Source organism: Odocoileus virginianus, chromosome 9, assembly GCF_023699985.2.
Source record: "Odocoileus virginianus isolate 20LAN1187 ecotype Illinois chromosome 9, Ovbor_1.2, whole genome shotgun sequence".
Classification (NCBI taxonomy): Eukaryota; Metazoa; Chordata; class Mammalia; order Artiodactyla; family Cervidae; genus Odocoileus; species Odocoileus virginianus.
The window spans coordinates 39,158,675-39,178,314 of record NC_069682.1 but is presented as its reverse complement, the minus strand read 5'-3'; the positions used below and the strand labels follow the sequence as shown (position 1 = coordinate 39,178,314).

At 50.4% G+C, this 19,640-nt stretch overlaps 1 protein-coding gene across 6 annotated transcripts in view; it reads right to left on the bottom strand.

The window, feature by feature from the left end:
• Positions 1 to 19,186, bottom strand: part of SYNDIG1 (synapse differentiation inducing 1) — a 102,415-nt gene extending 83,229 nt beyond the window's left edge. The window contains exons 1-2 of one of the 6 annotated variants that reach the window (XM_020878141.2): positions 18,617 to 19,177; positions 3,961 to 4,107 (exon numbers count right to left, since the gene is read on the bottom strand). The gene's annotated coding sequence lies outside the window, so the exon portion shown is untranslated. The other 5 variants (XM_070472243.1, XM_070472245.1, XM_020878154.2 and 2 more) reach the window with 5 other exon arrangements.
• Between the last annotated feature and the right edge of the window lie 454 nt (positions 19,187 to 19,640).

The following is a 19,640-nucleotide window of genomic DNA, read 5'->3' as shown; positions in this document are numbered from 1 at the left end:
CAAACAGCTCTGTCCAGCAGTGACGTTTACATGGTGGAGTTTACTGTTCAGGGTGTGAGTGTGTGTTTCTGCAAGTGAATGTACCCATGTTTATGTTGGTACGTTATGTGTGTGTCTACACGTGTACGAATAGGTCAGTGTGTGCATATGCAAGTCGGTGTGTGTATAAAGGGACAGGGAAGGAATGTGACCTTTGTCTGCCAACCCTACTGTCTTCTAGGAGGAGCTGGACATCCAGTTCTAGGTCAGGGCACCAGCAGGAATCTCGGCCTCCACAGGCAGCTCATTCTTGCCAAGACCATGGACAGGGCTGAGTCACCGCCGGAGAAACAATGTCAACACAGGAGATTTTTTACATGTCACCCCCTTTTGTCCCAGAGCCAGCAGAGCCCTGGCGCAGTCCTGGCCAACCCGGAGCCATGCTTCTAGCTGAGGATCCCGGCAGAGAGGGTGTCTCCATATTCAACTGTTGTTCTGCAGAACATCTCAGCTCATCGGTAAGGCATGTGGGCCCAGGATGCAGAGCCCTCAGCAAAGGCCGACCCGGGGGGAATGCCGCTCTCTAGGCAGAGCCAGTGTGCCCACAGGGTGGGTTCCCTGCACCCACGTCCTCGGGTTACAGCACAGAGGACGCTTGTTCCCTCCTCAGCTGGTTCTGGAGCCCAGGGACAATCTGGACCCTGGATGATTATTGCCACCTCGCTCTAGTGCTCATCCATCTGGTCTACCTGTTCTCAAGCCACCCTGGGGCAGTGGAGCCACAATTAGGTCACTGACAGGGAGGTCAGTCCACACGGCAGTTTTGAGCACTTTGTGTGGGTGAAGAAGGAGTGATGTCTGCCCGGGATGCTAGGTCCAGCGCCCTGAGGAGGCAGCAGCTCACGTTGGGGCAGGTCCTCTGCAGGGGTGCCGGCCGTGTCACTTCCCACCTTTCCTCTCTGCAGGGTAGCGAGTGGCATGCTAAACTCCCATCTGACATTCGCTCAAGGGCTGCAGTATTGGGAATTTCCTGGTAGTCCAGTGTTAGGACTCAGCCTTTTCACTGCTGTGGCCTGGGTTCAATTCCTGGTCAGGGAACCAGGATCCTGCAAGTTGTGCAACATGGCCAAAATTTAAAAAACAATAAATAGGGCTGCAGTATTGAATGCAGTTCAAACACATATTTTTATGCAGATATATTTCCAGCCCATGTTTTTCTAGCCACAGGTGTCAGTCATTATTCGCTGTGTAACAAACACCCCAAAAGTTAGCAGGTTAAAATGCTAACGATTCTATTTGCAGCTGTTCTATTTGCTCACAGTCCTCTGGGTGACCAGGTGGGCTAAGCCGGGCTCCTTGGTTTTTGAGTGGTCTCTCCTGGGGTCACTCAAGAGGCTGTGATCGCTGGGACTCCACTGGGACCGGGAAGGTCAGGTCAGCCCCACCGGTGCAACTGGTGGCTCCTGGTGGCTGTGGGCTGGACCTCGCGCTGGCCAGGGCTCCTTCACCAGTCAGGCAAGGTCCAGAAGGGTGAGTGCAGAAGAAGCCAGGGCTTCTCAGAACCAGTACATCATTCTCCCACATGACAGTGTGGGTCAAAGTCAGGCAGGCTGCCAGGCCCCACCCTAAAGTGGAGAAAGAGACTCCTCCTCTCAATGGGAGGGACAGGTGTCACCGTGCAAAGGAGGGGTGTGGGGAGAGGAGAGGGATTGGTAGCCCAGTGGTCTCCAACATTTTGGCTCCAGGGATCTGTTTTGTGGAAGACAGTTTTTCTATAAACCAGGAAGGGGGAATGGTTTAGGCAGTAAAGCAGGCAATGGGGAGCAACGTTGGGGGGGGGGCGGGATGGGGAGGCACAGGGGAAGCTTTGCTTGCTTGCCAGCCCCTCACCTTCTGCTGGGCAGCCCAGTTCCTAACAGGCTGAGGACTGGGGGTGGGGACCCCTACTGTAACCCATGTCTGCAAACAAGCTACTGTACCTCCAACGGGTCAAGATATTATGGAACGAAGGAGACATGCATGATTCACTCATGTGCACATACGCACATGTGAACACATACACACTGTGGGTGTCTACACATTTGCAGTCCTCTGTTTATTTAGCCCCACTGCCGGCCAAGGAGTGCTCTGGAGCCTTTGTGAGATATTCTATCATGTTCTTAGCACTAACAGCACTGGTCCCTGGTTTGGAAATGGAGAGAGCGGAGCACAGACGTTAGAGACTGTAGGATGGTATGGACAGCCCCCTTGGGCTTGAGCCATAGCCATGAGACCTGCAATACTCATCCTGGTCAACCCAGAGGCACAGCAATTGCCAACTTTAGCATTTGGTTTTAAAAAAATATTACATAAGATAAATTTTAAATATATGTTACTTCTCAACCCTAAATCCAGGCTATGCAAGTTTGTTGTTGAGTTGTTCAATTTTGTCTGATTCTTTTGCGACCCCATGGACTGTAGCCCGACAGGCTCCTCTGTCCATGGGGTTTTCCAGGCAAGACTACTAGAGTGGGTTGTCATTTCCTTCTTTGACCCAAGGATTGAACCCACGTCTCCTACCTTGGCAGGCAGATTCTTTACCATGGAGCCACCGGGGAAGCCCCATGTAAGTTTACATATGGTGAATAAGCCCACATGTAAGGGTCATCAGCACGCTGGCCTCTCCTGCTACGCAGCTGGGACCATTCCTCAGCTCACACAAGGCACAGGGGATACGGTCCGCCTCTTCTATGCCCCGACCCTCTCCCACCCCCTCAGCCCTTCATCACCTGCCTGCCCAAACTGTGACCTGGGACCAGCAGCAGCAGCAGCATCAGAGGGCACTTGCTAGAAACACAGATCTCCAGCTCTGACCCAGACTTGCTGAGCCCGGCTCGGCTGTCTGCAAATCCCTGAGGGTTTCGTGTGCATTAGAGTTTGGCGAGTGTGGCTTTAACAGGTGTTTCGGTAAGAAAAGCCGACTCAGCTGCTCCTTTAACATTATAGAACTCAATTTGTATTCTGTACATTATTAGTGAATAAAACAGTTTTCAGCATCCCCTGGTGAATCCACTGTACCACCAACTCTGAGAATCACCTGGACCTGGGCCACTCAGAGGGAGGCAACAGCATCAGCTCGGTGCCTGGTGGGGACACAGCGTCCCATGCCCCAATCTGCTGCCCCAGAGCCTGCATTTACCAGCCCCCAGGAGATGCGTATGGTCACTGAGCTGAGCCAGCTCTGCTCAGCCTTGGTCCTGTCTGCTGGGCTCAAGCCCGAAGTTTGTCATCTCCCTTGTCTCCACCTGCCTGCCATCCCTCCCCTGCACACTACATGAAATTTGTCACCAGCAAACCACCGTGGTCCCTTGTGTTCACACATACAGTAAGTCTCCTACATATGAACCTTCAGATTGCTCCCTTTCAAAGAAGCAAATGTGCATTTGCATGTCCAATCACATACGTTACTTCACGTTGTCTGGTGTACATTGTCACGTGCGTGCATCCTCTACAGGTGGTTGGACTTTTGTGTGTTTTACTGTACATTACTGTACAGAGCACAGTAATACGATATCTTTATCTCAAGTCCAGGATGTCTGAAAGCAAGCATGAAAGCATGATGTACTTTTCAAGGTACCATACTATAAGATTTAATATGATTCAATGTTTTTTTATGTATTATTTGTGTGAAAAGCACCATAAACTATTACAGTACAGGACTGCACAGCTGATTGTGTTAGTTGGGTACTTAAGCTATGTTTGTTGAACTTACGAAGAAGTTGGACTTACAAATGCACTCTTGGAATGGAGCTTGTTCACGTGTAGGGGACTTACTGTACACACGGTCTGGTGTTCCCATCCCACTGCATCCCATAATACCCCTTGGCACTCTTCTTGTTGACAGGTGGATGACAGTCACTGGCTGGGTGGAGGACCCACCACAGGATATCACCTTTGCCCACCTTCACCTGGAGGCTGGAAAAGTTAAACCCTCCTCCTTACCCCAGGCTTTCTTATAACCGAGAGAGGTCACACACACAGCTTCAGGCCCAAGACAGCTGTGGGCAAACGTCTTCTGGAGGGGCTGTGTCCACCTCTCCCACCTCTTGCCTTGATCTCAGATGTGATGTCTGGAGCTGAAGCAGCCACCTGGGAACCAAGAAGTGGGAAAGACATAGCCCTGACTCCACCAAGTTGCCAAGTCACAACCTCCCACCTCGCTTATATCACATCAGAAAAATAACCCCTATAGTTCAGCTTCCATGCCCCTGGTTCTCTATTATTGTTGCTGCTTCATTTCGAACATATGAACTCACACAATTCTTTAAACAGCTATTTTTATTTTGCACACAAATAAGGAAAAGGAGAAAATAAGACATGTAAAGGCTAAAGGTCGGATCCAAATCAGTGTCGCCACTGATTTCTGCATAAATTTGGAGAAGTTGTTAGACCTGTAAGGACATGAAACTTCTGTTTTTCTCACCTGTTCCTTTTTATCTCTGGAGAATGATGGAACTGAACAAAATTCCCAAGACCAAGAATTCAATCACATAATAACGAATGCACCCACATAATGTGCAAAATCGGTGCTATTAATCTTTGCCCCAGTTTCTGACTATGGGCCTAAGATAGCATCACATTCTAGAAGATACTTTTGAGAAACAATGTGACTTGTGACTCACACATACTTGATGAGAATGTGGCAGGAGTTACTCCTGAGGCTATATCAGAAGAGTCCACATCAATTATTTGCTAGTAATTAGAACCTTAGAGCTCCAATTAATATAGGTCTTTTTTTTATTTGGTAAAAATATACAACATAAAATTTACCATCTGGACTACTTTCAAGTGTACGGTTCAGTAGTGCTAAGGGTATTCTCATTGTTGTCAAACAGATCTCTAGAACTACTCAAAAAAAAATTTTTTTTTTTTTTTAGGATCGAACCTCCTCAGTTCCAAACCTCCCCAGTTCGCTACCTAAGTTCTCTCTCCACTTCATCCTTTATTTGCATTTTCACAGTAATTCCAAGAAGGAAGTGGGGAAGCATCGTCTTCATTTTACAGCTGTGAAGGCAGCGGTAGAGTCAGGTGGCCTCACCCGCACCCCCTGGGCTTCTGGGTCATCTGGTACCCACCCCCACTTGTGCCCAGAGATGGGTTCTCCTGAGCACAAGAAGCAGCCAAGCAACCCTTGCCACAGTTGTTTACTGTGTTTTACTTTGTTTCACTTTGTTTTACTGAAGCATAATTGACATATAACATTATGTCACTTTCAAGTGAGCAGCATATGATCAACATTTGTATATATTGTGAAATGATCGCAATAGGTCTAACTGACATCCATCACAGGCATACTTGCCACGTTTCTCTTGTGATGAGAACTTTTAAGATCTACTCTCTTAGCAAGCTGCAAATATACAATGCAGTACTGTTAACCACAGTCACCATGCTGTACATTACATCCCATAACATTATTCTTATAACTGGAATTTGTAACTTTTGACCCCCTTCACCCATTTTCTCCACCCCTCCACCACTGCCTGCCTGTGGCAACCACCAGTCTATACTGTATCTATGAGTTTGGAGTTTGTTCATTTTGTTTTTGTTTTTCTTCAGATTCCACATACAAGTGAGATCCTATGGTATTTATCTTTCTCTGTCTTATTTCACTTAGTATAGTGCCCTCAAGTTCCATCCAAGTTGTTGCAGGATTTCCTTCTTATTATAGCTAAATAATATTTCATTGTATATATGTGTGTATATATTTATAGCTATATATGTGTCTATAGCTATACATATATCACATCTTCTTTATCCATCTGTCAATTGCTTCCATATCTTGGCTATGGTAGATAATGCTGTAATGAATACAGAGGTGCATATATCTTTTTGAGCTACTGTGTTCATTTTCTTTGGATAAACCCAGAAGTGAAATTGCTGGATTGTATGGTAGTTCTATTTTTATGTTTTTAGGAATTTCCATTCTGTTTTCCATAGCAACTGTACCAATTTACATTTCCACCATCAGTGCACCAGTTCCCTTTTCTCCACATCTTCAACAACTGATTTGCCGTCTTTTTGATAAGAGCCATTCTGATAGGTGTGAGGTGATGCTTCATCAGTCAGTCAGTTCAGTCACTCAGTCGTGTCCGACTCTTTGCGAACCCATGGACTGCAGCAAGCCAGGCCTCTCTCTCCATCACCAACTCCCAGAGCTTACTCAAACTCATGTCCATAGAGTCGGTGATGCCATTCAATCATCTCATCCTCTATCGTCCCCTTCTCCTCCTGTCTTCAAACTTTCCCAGCATCAGGGTCTCTTCAAATGAGTCAGTTCTTCGCATCAGGTGGCCAAAGTATTGGAATTTCAGCTTCAGCATCAGTCCTTCTAATGAATATTAAGGACTGATTTCCTTTAGGATGGACTGGTTGGATCTCCTTGCAGTCCAAGGGACCCTCAAGAGTCTCCTCCAACACCACAGTTCAAAAGCATCAATTCTTCGGCACTCAGCTTTCTTTATAGTCCAAATCTCACATCTATGCATGACTACTGGAAAAACCATAGCATTGACTAGATGGACCTTTATTGGCAAAGTAATGTCTCTGCTTTTAATATGCTATCTAGGTTGGTCATAATTTTCCTTCCAAGGAGCAAGCATCTTTTAATTTCATGGCCTCAGTCACCACCTGCTGTGATTTTGGAGCCCCCCCAAAATAAAGTCAGCCATTGTTTCCACTGTTTTACCATCTATTTGTCATGAAGTGATGGGACTGGATGCCATGAACTTAGTTTTCTAAATGTTGAGCTTTAAGTCAACTTTTTCACTCTTCTCTTTCACGTTCATCAAGAGGCTCTTTAGTTCTTCACTTTCTGCCATGAGGGTGGTGTCATCTGAGGTTATTGATATTTCTCCTGGCAATCTTGATTCCAGCTTGTGCTTCCTCCAGCCCAGCATTTCTCATGATGTATTCTGCATATAAATAAGCAGGGTGAAAAGATACAGCCTTGACATACTCCTTTTCCTATTTGGAACCAGTCTGTTGTTCCATGTCCAGTTCTAGCTGTTGCTTCCTGACCTGCATACAGATTCCTCGAGAAGCAGGTCAGGTGGTCTGGTATTCCCATCTCTTGAAGAATTTTCCACAGTTTGTTGTATTTCACACAGTCAAAGGCTTTTGCATAGTTAATAAAGCAAAAAAATTTTTCTGGAAACTTCTTGTTTTTTCAATGATCCAATGGATGTTGGCAATTTGATCTCTGGTTCCTCTGCCTTTTCTAAATCCAGCTTGAACGTCTGGAAGGTAACAGTTCATGTACTCTTGAATCCTGGCTTGGAGAATTTTGAGCATTACTTTACTAGCATGTGAGATGAGTACAATTGTGCAGCAGTTTGAGCACCCTTTGGCATTGCCTTTCTTTGGGATTGAAATGAAAACTGACCTTTTCCAATCCTGTGGCCACTGCTGAGTTTTCCAAATTTGCTGGCATATTGAGTGCAGCACTTTCACAGCATCATCTTTTAGCATTTGAAATACTTCAAATGGAATTCCACCACCTCCACTAGCTTTGTTTGTAGTGACGCTTCCTAAGGCCCACTTGACTTCACATTCCAGGACATCTGGCTCTAGGTGAGTGATCACACCATTGTGATTATCTGGGTTGTGAAGATCTTTTTTGTATAGTTCTATGTATTCTTGCCACCTCTTTTTAATGTCTTCTGCTTCTGTTAGGTCCATACCATTTCTGTCCCTTGGTATCTCTAATTTTCTTGAAGAGACCTCTAGTCTTTCCCATTCTATTGTTTTCCTCTATTTCTTTGCACTGATCACTGAGGAAGGCTTTCTTATCTCTCCTTGATATTCTTTGGAACTCTGCACTCAAATGGGTATATCTTTCCTTTTCTCTTTTGCTTTTCACTTCTCTTCTTTTCACAGCTGTTTGTAAGGCCTCCTCAGACAACCATTTTGCTTTTTTGCATTTCTTTTTCTTGGGGATAGTATTGATCACTGCCTCCTGTACAATGTCACGAACCTCCGTCCATAGTTCTTCAGGCACTCTGTCTATCAGATCTAATCCCTTGAATCTATTTGTCACTTCCACCGTATAATCATAAGGGTTTAGGTCATACCTGAATGATCTAGTGGTTTTCCCTACTTTCTTCAATTTAAGTCTGAATTTGGCAATAAAAAGTTCATGATCTGAGCCACAGTCAGCTCCCAGTCTTGTTTTTGCTGACTGTATAGTGCTTCTCCATCTTTGGCTGCAAAGAATATAATCAATCTGATCTCAGTATTCACCATCTGGTGATGTCCATGTGTAGAGTTTTCTCTTGTGTTGTTGGAAAAGGGTGTTTGCTATGACCAGTGCATTATCTTGGCAAATCTCTATTAGCTTTTGCATTTCTTTGATGACTGGTGAGTAGAGCACCTTTTCAGGTACTTGCCCATTTATAGGTCTTCTTTGGAAAAATCTTTACTCAGATTCTCTGCCCATTTTTAATAAGGCCATTATTATTATTTGCTATTGAATTGTAGAGTATTTATCTATTTTGGATACGGACCCATTATCAATACATAATTTGCAAATATTTTTCCCCAATCAGTAGGTCAGTCGCCTTTTCATTGTCAATGAATGGTTTGCTTTGCTGTGCAGAAGTTTTTAACTTTGGTGGAGTCCAACTTGCTTATTTTTGCTTTTGTTGCCTTTGCTTTTAGTGTCAAATCCAAAAAACCATCACTAAGAGTGATGTCATGGAGCTTAGCACCTACATTTTCTTCTAGGAGTTTTATGGTTTCAGGTTTTACATTCAAATCTTCAACCCATCCTGAGTTACTTTTTGTGTGTGGTGTAAAATAGTGGTCCAGTTTCATTTTTTGCATGTGACTATTTAGTTTTCCCAACACCATTAACTGAAAAGACTGTCTTTTCCCCATTGCATTTTCTTGTCTCCTCTGTCATACATTGATTGATCATATACACATGTGCTTATTTCTGGGCTCTCTCTTCTGTCCCATCAATCTATGTGTCTGTTTTTATGTCAGTAAATACTGCTTTGATTACTATAGCTTTGTAGTATAGTTTGAAATTAAGATGTGTGATATTTCCAGGACAGTTCAGCTGCTCAGAGTATGAGGAGGGTACAAACAGTGGGCTCCTGCCAGGCTCACCTGTCCCGGCCCAGAGGACCTGGTCGGGGAGTCTAAGGAGGTCAAGGTGGGGAAGAAGAATTCAGAGGAAAGAGAGGTGTAGACCAGGACTGTGTTCCCAAGATGTCCTCTAAGGCTGAGCTGAAGTCCAGCAGAGTCGACGGCCCTCTGATCTGTGCCCCCGAGAAACAACTGCGCTCATCTTGGTCTCATTCTCCAAGAAAGGGACCAACTTGGTCTTAAGGAGAAAGGGAAGCAACAAGCAGAGTCCCATCTCACTGAAATGCATTGTTGAAACATCTGAAGCTCTGAATACAAATTCTAGGAAGATCAGCCTTTCTGGGCGGTATCTAAGGACATTTCTAACTTCTGGGAAAAGCCTTGTGCCAGAGCAGAAAGCAGGTCTCGCCAGGTGACCTCCGCCCTGTTTCATGTCTTTAGACATTCTCCGCGCCATCTGGAGCCTGCAGCAATAGAGGACGCAGTTTCCCCTCTGACTGTTGTGCATTGTACAGGACACATCCGTTGTCCTGGACATCTGTGGGCACACACCCCCTGACCGGTCCACAGCTGGCCTTCTCCTCACCCCTGGTCACTGTTTGCTCCTGCATGGACACTTTCCTCCCAGGAAACCACCACCCAGCACAGAAGGGCAGATGACCCAGTGCTGTTTGTCCCACTTGGCTTTTATCACAAAATGGAATTGTCTGTGTCTGTCAGTCCAAGATGACACAGGAGGGGCAATGTCCTGCGCTTTATACTAAGCGCAGCACCCAGAAACCTGAGTTGTGGGGGTGGGCAAACGTGACCTTGAGACAAACAGCAAAGGAACAGACCCCTGACGGGTTCATGCACTGGGCCCTTGCTCTGGCAACCGGAGGGCCACAGAGCGGGCCGGGAACCCCCTGGGGTTCACCCCACCAAGTGCGAGATGGGGGATCTAGATAAAACCGCATGATACACACACTTCCCATGGTCAACCTCTCTTCCTGGCCTGGGAGGGAGATGCAACATGGGACAAACAGGAGAAGCTTCTGTCGGTGGGTTTCCCTGAAGAAGCCCCGAAGAAGCTGCTGTGCTGTGAAAGCTTCCGTCTGGCGCTTCAGACGCATGCTGATGCTTCTCCTCCAAGTGCGTGAACTCAATTTACTTCACTCGGCAACTGGGCCATGGGGCTCCCTTGGTGCAATCAGTCTACCATAGCTCAGGTGGGCACAGCAGCTCCACCCAGGAAAAGACAGAGAGCAGGGTTGCCAACCGGGGAGGGGAAGCCAAGGGCTGACTCCCTGCGGTGGTGGTTCCAGATCCCGCCCCCGCCTCCCACCGCAGCCTTTGCCACCGGAAGTAGAGGAGGGGCCCTTCCGGCTGGCACCTCACCTCCCAGGGCCCTGCCTCCCTCCTCCCTGCCCCGGTAGCCCTTATTTCCATTGAAGGGCTGCCAGCTCCCCTGTGTCTTGGATCCATTGCAGCCAGGAGGGCAGGGCTGTGGGACTCACTTTGGATCAGGGTTCACAGTTCAGAAGGCCCCGGGGCACCCCGATCGCTGCTCTCCTCTCAAGCTCAGCCCCTCCTGGAGTAGCCCTATGTCAGGCCCACACTGCCTCCAGCCCCCACACGTGTCCACAAGCTCCCAGGCCCTCAGTCTGAAGATGGAGAGGCGTCCACAGATCTGGCTGGGTTCTTGTTCCCTAGAGGTCACACACTTTATCCTGGGGGCCAGCTGGACAAGCCAGGAGCATGGATCCTGAGGCTGGGGTGGCTATAAGAGTGGAGACCACTCTACAGATGTTGCTCCCATTCTACAGATGGAGCAGGGACCCTTGAGCCTGGGGGAGGGAGATGTGCCCTGGGAAGGTCCTGGGGACAGATCAGTGGTGCCTCCCCGACAGCAGAGAGGGGATGACCACAGCTCCAGTGAAGAGACAGCGGTTTGCCCCCTTTCCCTCCTCCCCCAGCAACCCCGCCCCCCCCCCCCCCCCCCCATGGTGTTCCAAGGCCCGAATGGAACAGAAGAGCTGATGGCAGACGGACGGGGGGCACTCCCAGTGGGCAGCGTTCTCCAGTCCACAGTGTGATGGGGCTGCTCTTCTCAACTAGACTAGGCGATGACGGTCTGAAAGCGACTGGACATCCAGGCAGGAGCCCAGGAACCTGGGGCAGCTGGAGCGCTGTGTGGGTGGCCCTAGACTGGCCATAGCTCCGGAGCCCACCCTCACCAAGGTCACTGGGAAGCCCTTTGCTCACACATCTGGGAGGTTGGCTGCCACTGTCTTGCTGTCTGTCCACAGAGCTCCAGGCAGGATGAGTTCAGAGCCCCCGAGCTGCACCCACCAAGGAGCTTCTAAGTCGAGGGCCAAAGAGGGGAACAGGAAGGGGGGACGGTGGTGTGTCCAAAGCATCCACTCTCCTGGTTGATGGAGCGTGGGGCCGGGGACGTGAACACATGAAAACCTCTCTACTTTGGACCAGGATCAAACACCCGTGGGCAGTGGGCACAGCCAAGTGGTCACAGCTGCACTGGAGCCACTCACCCTGGGGGGTGGGTTTGTCCTACAAACAAGCAGAGACAAAGAAAATCCAGGCAGGAACTCATGTCTACCACCCAAGAATCTGAAGTACGTGTTCTTCCCAGAAAGGGACTTGGAAAATCACCGCTGGAGTCCAGCAAGGGAGAAGGAAAGTGCATTATTCGGCCACAGCCCATTTTCCTCCATGGCTTCAGAACAGACTGTGATGGTCTCAAATAAACTCAGTGGCCCTGTTCACAGCTAAGGACCCTATACCCCGAACACTCAGATCAACAATCCTGCCAAGAACACTGGGGTCAAAGGGGGACGACAGGGTCTGGGACACGGTTACATTGGTGGTCCTCATGTTCTGAGCCGCTGGGCATGTGTGTTGTGCTGAGTCCAGGGGGTGTTAGGGCTGATGCCAGCAAGAGCCCTGAGATCTCATTCTGAGCAAAGGGGGCAAGGAAGAGGGTGCCCACGTGTTGGGTGGGACCTTCCATCCACAGCTGACAGAATATCAAGGGTGAAAGGCAGAGAATGGACTTAGAACAAAAGAGATGACATCCCTTTAGTTAAAAGTGGTGTTTAACAGGAATCCCTTAGTGATGGCGTTGGGGGTATGGCCCTGCATTGAGACCTGAGCCAAGCATGCTGTGTCTCTGGGTTCAGTGTAGAAAAGAAAAGCTGTGGGCAATGAGCATGCTAATTCATCCGCTTGGAGCCTGTGTTTTGCAGCTGCTTGCAGGGAGGACATGAGGGGAGAGGAAGAGAGTGGGAGAGAGAAGATGGGACGGGATCGTTTGCAGCCCAGGGGTCTTGGAAGGCCTTTCCAGGCCGGGGTGGGAGGGGAGGGCTTGCCCAATGCAGTGTCCTCTCCACTGTCTGCATGCACACTGGGCACAGTCTGGAGCAGATGCCTGGCTCTTGAGACTACCAATGGCTCAGCTGTGGGCACGGGCCAGCCCCTGTGCTCAGATGGTGTCTCAGACCCAAAGCACACTGTTGACCCGCCTCAGTTCACCTTTCCTGCTGACCTGCAGGACACAGCAGCCTCACCCCAACTGGCACTGAAATGTTCCCTCTAAAGGAAACCCAAGGGAAAGGGCTGGGGCCTAAATTTCAGATACTAAGATTGGCTACAGAAATGCAAAGACTTTACCTTTACTATTACATCTTTAAAAAATTTCTGCTCCACTCTTTTTTGGAGAACATTTATTTTGGCCATATAGCTTGCCAAGTGGGATGTTAGTTTCCTAACCAGGGACTGAACCTGTGCTCCTGGCACTGGGAGCACAGAATCTTAACCACTGGAGCACTAGGCAAGTCCCTGTGAATATTTTATTTAAAGGCAACCTGATTGGATGCATGAGACAAGTGCTCGGGGCTGGTGCACTGGGATGACCCAGAGGGATGGGATGGGGAGGAAAGTGGGAGGGGGGTTCAGGATGGGGAACACATGTAAATCCATGGCTGATTCATGTCAGTGTATGGCAAAAATTACTACAAGATTGTAAAGTAATTAGCCTCCAACTAATAAAAATAATTGGGGGAAAAATGGCAACCTGAGACATTGCCAACAAGAGAACGGGTAGCAATCTTTGGTGGCATGACTTGGACATCTGTGGGGCCCTTCTGATGCTAAAGGGAGCTTAAGCCCAGCCCTCAGCGCTGGGTTTCCCAGCCCTGCATGCATGTATGCTAAGTCACTTCAGTCATATCTGACTCTGAGACCCTGGACTGCAGCCCTCCAGGCTCCTCTGCCCATGGGATTCTCCAGGCAAGAACACTGGAGTGGGTTGCCATGGCCTCTTCCAGGGGATCTTCCCAATCCAGGGATCAAACCTGTATCTTTTACTTTTTTTGCATTGGCAGGTGGGGTCTTTAACACTAGCGTCACCTGGGAAGCCCTTCCCAGCCCTGACCTAGGACTTAATCACACTGGAATCCTCAAAAGCAAATGCTTTTATTTCAAACACTGCAGAGTTGAGAGCCCGTGACACCAAGGTGAGAAGGCCAGAATCATGAGGGTCACATAAAAACCGCATGTTGTACCAGGGCAGGAAGGTTAAGTTTATGTCATGTGTATGTTTCTCTGCTTTCCTGAGCAGAGCTGAAGCCTCAATATATTTGAGGTAAGGTATTTTTCTCTTTCAGGAGTATCTTTGGTTTAAAACTGAGGCAATGGAATAAAACCTTTGTGGCTCTAATTGTCTGAAATGTTTGTTTGCTTTTTGGCTTAGTTTTGTGCACTGATGTCTCCCAACAAAAAAAAATTAAGTATGGAATAGAAGGCAGGTTTGAAAAGTGATTAACTCAGTCAGGTCAAATGTTTGAGAAGTAATATGTTTCAAAAATGTGAATTTAAGCTAAGCAGGCCCTTGATGAAAGACTCAGATTGCAATCAGTTAACACCCACGTTTTCTCCCTCAGAGTCACAGCCCCAAAATGTCACTGTAGCATTGTTAGGACCCATGTTAAAAATGACTGTGATGAACACAAGATGCCGTTGGGAGCTAGAAACTCAAAATGTTTTACACTGAACACTGACTTGACCCCCAAGAGCAAAACTCCCACCTCTCTGGGATAATGTAAATTGAACTGGGTGGTAAGTTCTTTTGAAGCAAGCCAATGTGCAGAGTTGTCCCCTGGGCTGCTCTTTCAGAAGCAGCTTTTCTGTTTATTATTTTCTGTGCACACATATTGTTTCCTGGTTGTGTTAGTCTTAGTTCTAACAGTTCTCTTGGGTCCCAAGGCTTATTTGTTTTTGTTTTCCTTTAGTATTTGATTTTACTTCATTTCATGCAATTTAACAGGTTATCTGTCATAACATCATTGAAGATGACTTGGACTTTTGACCAAAACATTTGTAACTAAATCGTTGTGTATGATAAGCAATGCTTTATGGTTGGTTGATGACCTGATTTAAAATGTTTCATCCTAGAGAACAAGTTTCACTTTTCTAAGGTAACTTTTCTAAGTTGATGTGAGTCTAAATGCATTTGTGTTAGAGGTATCCTTCATGAGCCTTTTCCATATGCGTCCTCTGAACCCACACAGTGGAAATGTTGACAGTGCTCAGGCAGTTCCTACTTGAGGACGTGTCTCTGTGGATCGGTGGTGAGGACGTGTCTCTGTGGATCGGTGGCCCCCTCCCCAATCTTATCCTGACTCCTGCCAACAAGAATTTGGAGGATGCAGGAGCAAGGATAGGCCAGGGCTCAAACTATCTCCTGAGAACCATGGGGATGCAAACTTCACCCAGAGAAACAACCAAACACTCTAACCGAAGTACTCCTAAACCAGAGTCATTCCCATTTAAAAATGGTGGCAACCATTAATATTTTGTTTTCAAAACCCAGGGAAGAACACGGAGGGAAAGAAACAGAATCTCAGGAAAGTTAAGGGAGCTCAGCTCATCCAATGGACAAGCAGCAGAGCCTGTTTCAGCACAGAAATTCCAGAAGGTGTCCTGGGGCAGACCCACACCTCCTCCCCACTTTTTCCCTCTCCTCCTTCCCCTTCCTCCTCCTCCCTCCTTCCTCTTCCCCTCCCACTTCCCCTTCCTCCTCCCTCCCAGCCCAAGTCCTCAGGCTGTCTGACCTGAACTGTAGTCCAATGCCTGAAAGAGTTACAGCTGTTCCTGTTTAAAACATTAAGCTCTCTGAAAAAAATGTGAAATGTCCTAATATCTTGCACAGAGAATGTAGAAAAATCACATTTGTTTAAACTACTGGGTGCTACCTGCTTTATTCTAATCCTGGTGACGTAAGCAGGAACTGGGTCAATGTTTGGAATATTTAATATTTGAATACCTTTCATGTTTTATTTTTATTTTTGACATGTTGGCACAAGGCCTCCAGCGTAGTGATGTTGGGTCAAAGCTGTGGCCCCAATGTCGATCCCGATTAGTGCCTTTTCCCCCCAAACAGCCTCATGTGACTTCCCACTGAAGGACCAGGCATTTCTGCTTCTCATTAGCTCAAGGCTGTGCTGATGCTGACAAACCAACACCCCATCCTTCAATCTTTGCACCTTTGCCTGCCCAGTCCGAGGATGTTGCTGTGACTACAGGTCGCAGTGCTTCAATCAGCCCATGTGGCTGTGAGGATACCCATTGTCTGTGGGTCCTGAAAAGGCCAATGGGATGTGCTGGGGGTCATGCTGGTTTTGTCTGCTAGGGGCAGAGGACATAAAGGTGCTGGCCTAGGGGCTGGTTATTCACATCACAGCAGGTTGGCTGAGGATCCTGTTCAAGAGCGCACCTTATCAAGGTATCCGAAAGCCTGCCCAGTCCTCCAAGCACATTATTGGCAATTTTTAGGAGCAGCTTTTCTCTAAAGCCAGCAGAGGCGTAGGGAGTGTGAAGGGTGTGCAGGTGTGGGGGCTCCCTCCCGCGGTCTCTGGAGGCTGGCCCCAGGTGACCCTCTCCAGTTCACAGACCCCACATTCGGAACCCATCCGAGCGAGCAGTTTCCAGATGTGGCCAGGTGACCAGCACATGCTCTCTAATTGAGAGATGAAACGTCAGCACTCTCATGAACCTCAGAATAGCACCGACTAGTGTCTCCCATAGAAAACTTACATAAGAAATAGCCTTTTATTCTATTACAATAGTAATAACTGCTGAGAAAATATGCATTAGAGCTAATGAGGATCTCAGGCCAAGTCAGTGCAGCACTTCTAATGTGGGGGAAATTGCTTAATGACTCAAGTTTGGTTTTTTTTAACCAAAACATATTCTTTTGCTTATCCCGTTTTAAACTGGGATCTGTTTACCCCTTGCATGGCCACTGGCACAAGCCAAATGCAATTTTTCTACATGTCTCTTTTCTCAGCGTCTGAATTTTTCTCTTTCCTCCTTCAATTCCCCTCTTTGGGCCTCCAGGAGGTTAGCAGGTTTCTTTTCTACCCCAAAATGGACATGGGGACATCTTTGTTTCTATTTTAATATCACCTATTTCTCATAGAATCATTCGAAGAAGTTGTTTCTGCCTCTGGTTAAGTGAAAATGAAATGAAACGTCATCGACTGGAGATTCTTGGGGCCGCGTTGAGCAGTGAAGGGAGCTGCGAATGGATTTCCAAACCCTTTCTCAGACATGGCCTCCAACTCGCAGGAGAGTCGTAAACAGGAGGGAAGGCAACAGGGTTGGAGGAGGGGCACTGCCCCTCTGTGAACCACTGATGTCCTCCATCATAAAAAACTTCAGACATAGGTTTCCCCAGTGTTTTCTGTATTTGACAAAGCCTTCTTGATGACCACGATTCCATTTTCATGCAGTAGGTGGGGGCAGGGTGGGAGAGGGCAGCGGATGAGTGACAAACTAACTTCTGCTTCGAGCAGAGGGACCCCGGGGTGTTGGAGAGAGAGAGGGAAGGAGAGACGCGAGGGCTCGCCCTCAAACGGCTCACAGGCCAGCACCTGTGGTCTGATCTCCAGAAAGGCATTCCACACCACCGCCAGGCACACAGCATGCAATAATTCATCCCAAACCTGCTCCAGCCACTTCATGTCCTAGCCAGAATGGACATCAGACCACCTCCGGGCAGGCTTACTCTGGTTGCCCGGAGCATTTAGCGAGCCAAAGCCCCCCAGAAGACCACATCCCAGCACCAACTCTGACTGCCCAGCGATCTCTCCTCAGCAAGGAAAAGTTGGCCGGCTCCCGGTGTTGTTACCCGCGGCTCACCCCACGGGCTGCAGGTCTGCGCAGCGCAGCAGCCGCTCCCTTTGGGCTCTGACCAAACACACTGGCCAGCAGGAGGGGGGGTCAACAAGATCCACAGACCCGGGGGCTCACCCCACCGCCTGAGACTGGTTCTAACTAAAGCACGGAGCCACCTACTCCCGGCCCCTAAATCGGCCAAACCCTCGGCCAGTGTCTGCCGCACCGAACCTGAACCCAGGACGCGGCCGAGAAGGCGCAGACAGGAGTCCGGCCAGGAGCCTGGCGGGCGCCAGCGCATCTGACGCCGCAGAAGGGCTGTGCGCACCCGAAGTCTGGGTGACAGGCGCCTAAGGCTCTGCGTGCACGGGGACGACCCCAGGAAACGAAGGCGACCAGAGGACCCCTTCCTCTAGTCCTTCAGAAAAGCCGAGCGACCCCACTGGCAGCCTTCCCAAAGCAGGAGTCGAAGAGCCCACTACACTGGAACCGCTGCAAACGCATCGCCATCAAAGCCCCTTTCCTAGGAAAAGTGCCCAGTTTTCCCTGTAACCCAATTCCCTCGCTCCTCACCTCCAAGAGCGCGCACGAAGAGACAGAAATCGCACCAAGGAAAATCGTGACCACAACTTGAACCCCCAAACGCATCCACTCTCTGCCCTCTCCGCGAGGCAGAGGCTGGAGGCTCCCGGGGCTACGGGCTGTAGCGGCCGCGAGGGTCTCCCGGAGTCCCGGTCTCCGTCCCGGGCCCCAGCGCGCTCTCACCCTTGCCTTCCTTTTTCCCTCCGCATGGTGAAGCGAAGCCCGCTTCCCTTCCCGCTCCCAGATGAACCTCGGTCCCCACCTCCGCCGCGGCCCCGCTCACCAGCCCCAGTCTGTCTCCTATGAGTCACTCGAAGGGGTCTCCCGGACCCGCAGAGCCAATGCCTGCCGCGCGCCTCCTCCGCCCGGGAAGCCCTGCTCCACCACGCTCCCGGGTCTCGATCTCAGCAGCTCCCTCCGACTTTGCACAGCGGCACCTCGGCGCCGCCGGGGCGCCTGGGGTGGCGAGGCGCCAGGCTGCAGCCCGGACTGCCGGCGCCCGGCCCCTTCCTCCTCATCTTCCTCGCTTGCTCCGATTCTCCCGGGCGCCTGGCGACCCCGCGCCTCCCCGGTCCCGCCGCCCGGACCGCCCGGACTCACCCCGGCGCCGAGCCGCCGCCGGTCTGCGCGCTCCGAGGCGGAGCCAGGACTCCCTCCCGCGCTGGGGCCGCCTCTCCGCCTCCCCGCCCGCGGCCCCCGCCCCACTCCCGCCGACCCCTCCGCTGCCCGCGCGGCCGGGGCTGTCGGGACTTACCTCCTGGGCAAGGTGACCCGCTAGTGCGCTCGGCGGCGGCCCGCGCGTCTCCGGAGACAGCGAGCGAGTGCGCGGGGCGCCGGGTATCCTGCGCCCGCCTCTGCTCCCCGCTCCCTCCCCCGCCGCCCGGCCCTCCCCTCCGTCCCCTCCGCGCCTCTCTGCCCTGCGCTCGCCGCCCGCGCCCCCGGCTGCCCCGCGCGTCCTGGAGCGCCGGGGCGCGGGGCAGCGGCGGCGGCCCGGGCGGCTTGAGCTAGCGGGCGGCGGCGGCGGCGGGGCGGAGCCCGGCCCTCGGTCCTCGGGAGAAGAGGGTGCGGGGAGACTCCCGCGGCGCGCGCCCGGCGGGCGGGTGGGCGAGGGGCGTCCGGGGCGCGCCGCTTGGCTCAGCTGCAGAGCCTGGAGACACGCGTGCCTGAGGCGGCAGCCACGGGCGCGGGGGGCGGCAGGGAGGAGGAGGAGGAAGGAGGGAACGGCTCCGAGTGAAGGCTCCGCCAACTTTGCCCCGGGCGGCCGGCCCCGCGGGGGATCGCTTCTGGCAGGTGGCCCAGGCCGGTGTCTGGGAATGTGGGTGACGGAGGCTGGGGGGGAAGGGGGAGGCCCCTGGAAACTAGTGGGGCGGATTTGCCTCCTGGCTGGGAGGAGCGATGGCTCCCCTCGGTCCTAAAGGCCTCCCCAGGCTCTGGTTCGTTCTTTTTGAGGTTAGGACCCCTTTACAGGCCTGATCTGCCAGCCACCCCCGCGAAACCCTGCGCGGGGCTGAGACTCGGGTCCGGCCCAGCGTCTGCCTGGGCATTGGGGATTGAGGGGAAACTAGGGCGGGTGAAGAAGATGGGGGTGGGTGGGCATAATCCTGATGAGGAGAGTGGGTAGTGGGGAGGGAGCTAGGGAGGGCACCTCCCAAGATAGTCTGCATTTCCAAGGTTGGGGGAGGCGGGGGAAGTGGTGTTTTCAGCTGGGATTTCACAGAGAAAGAAGAAAGAAATACCAGAATGAGTGATTTAGGGAAAGAATCCGTGAACCCACTTCT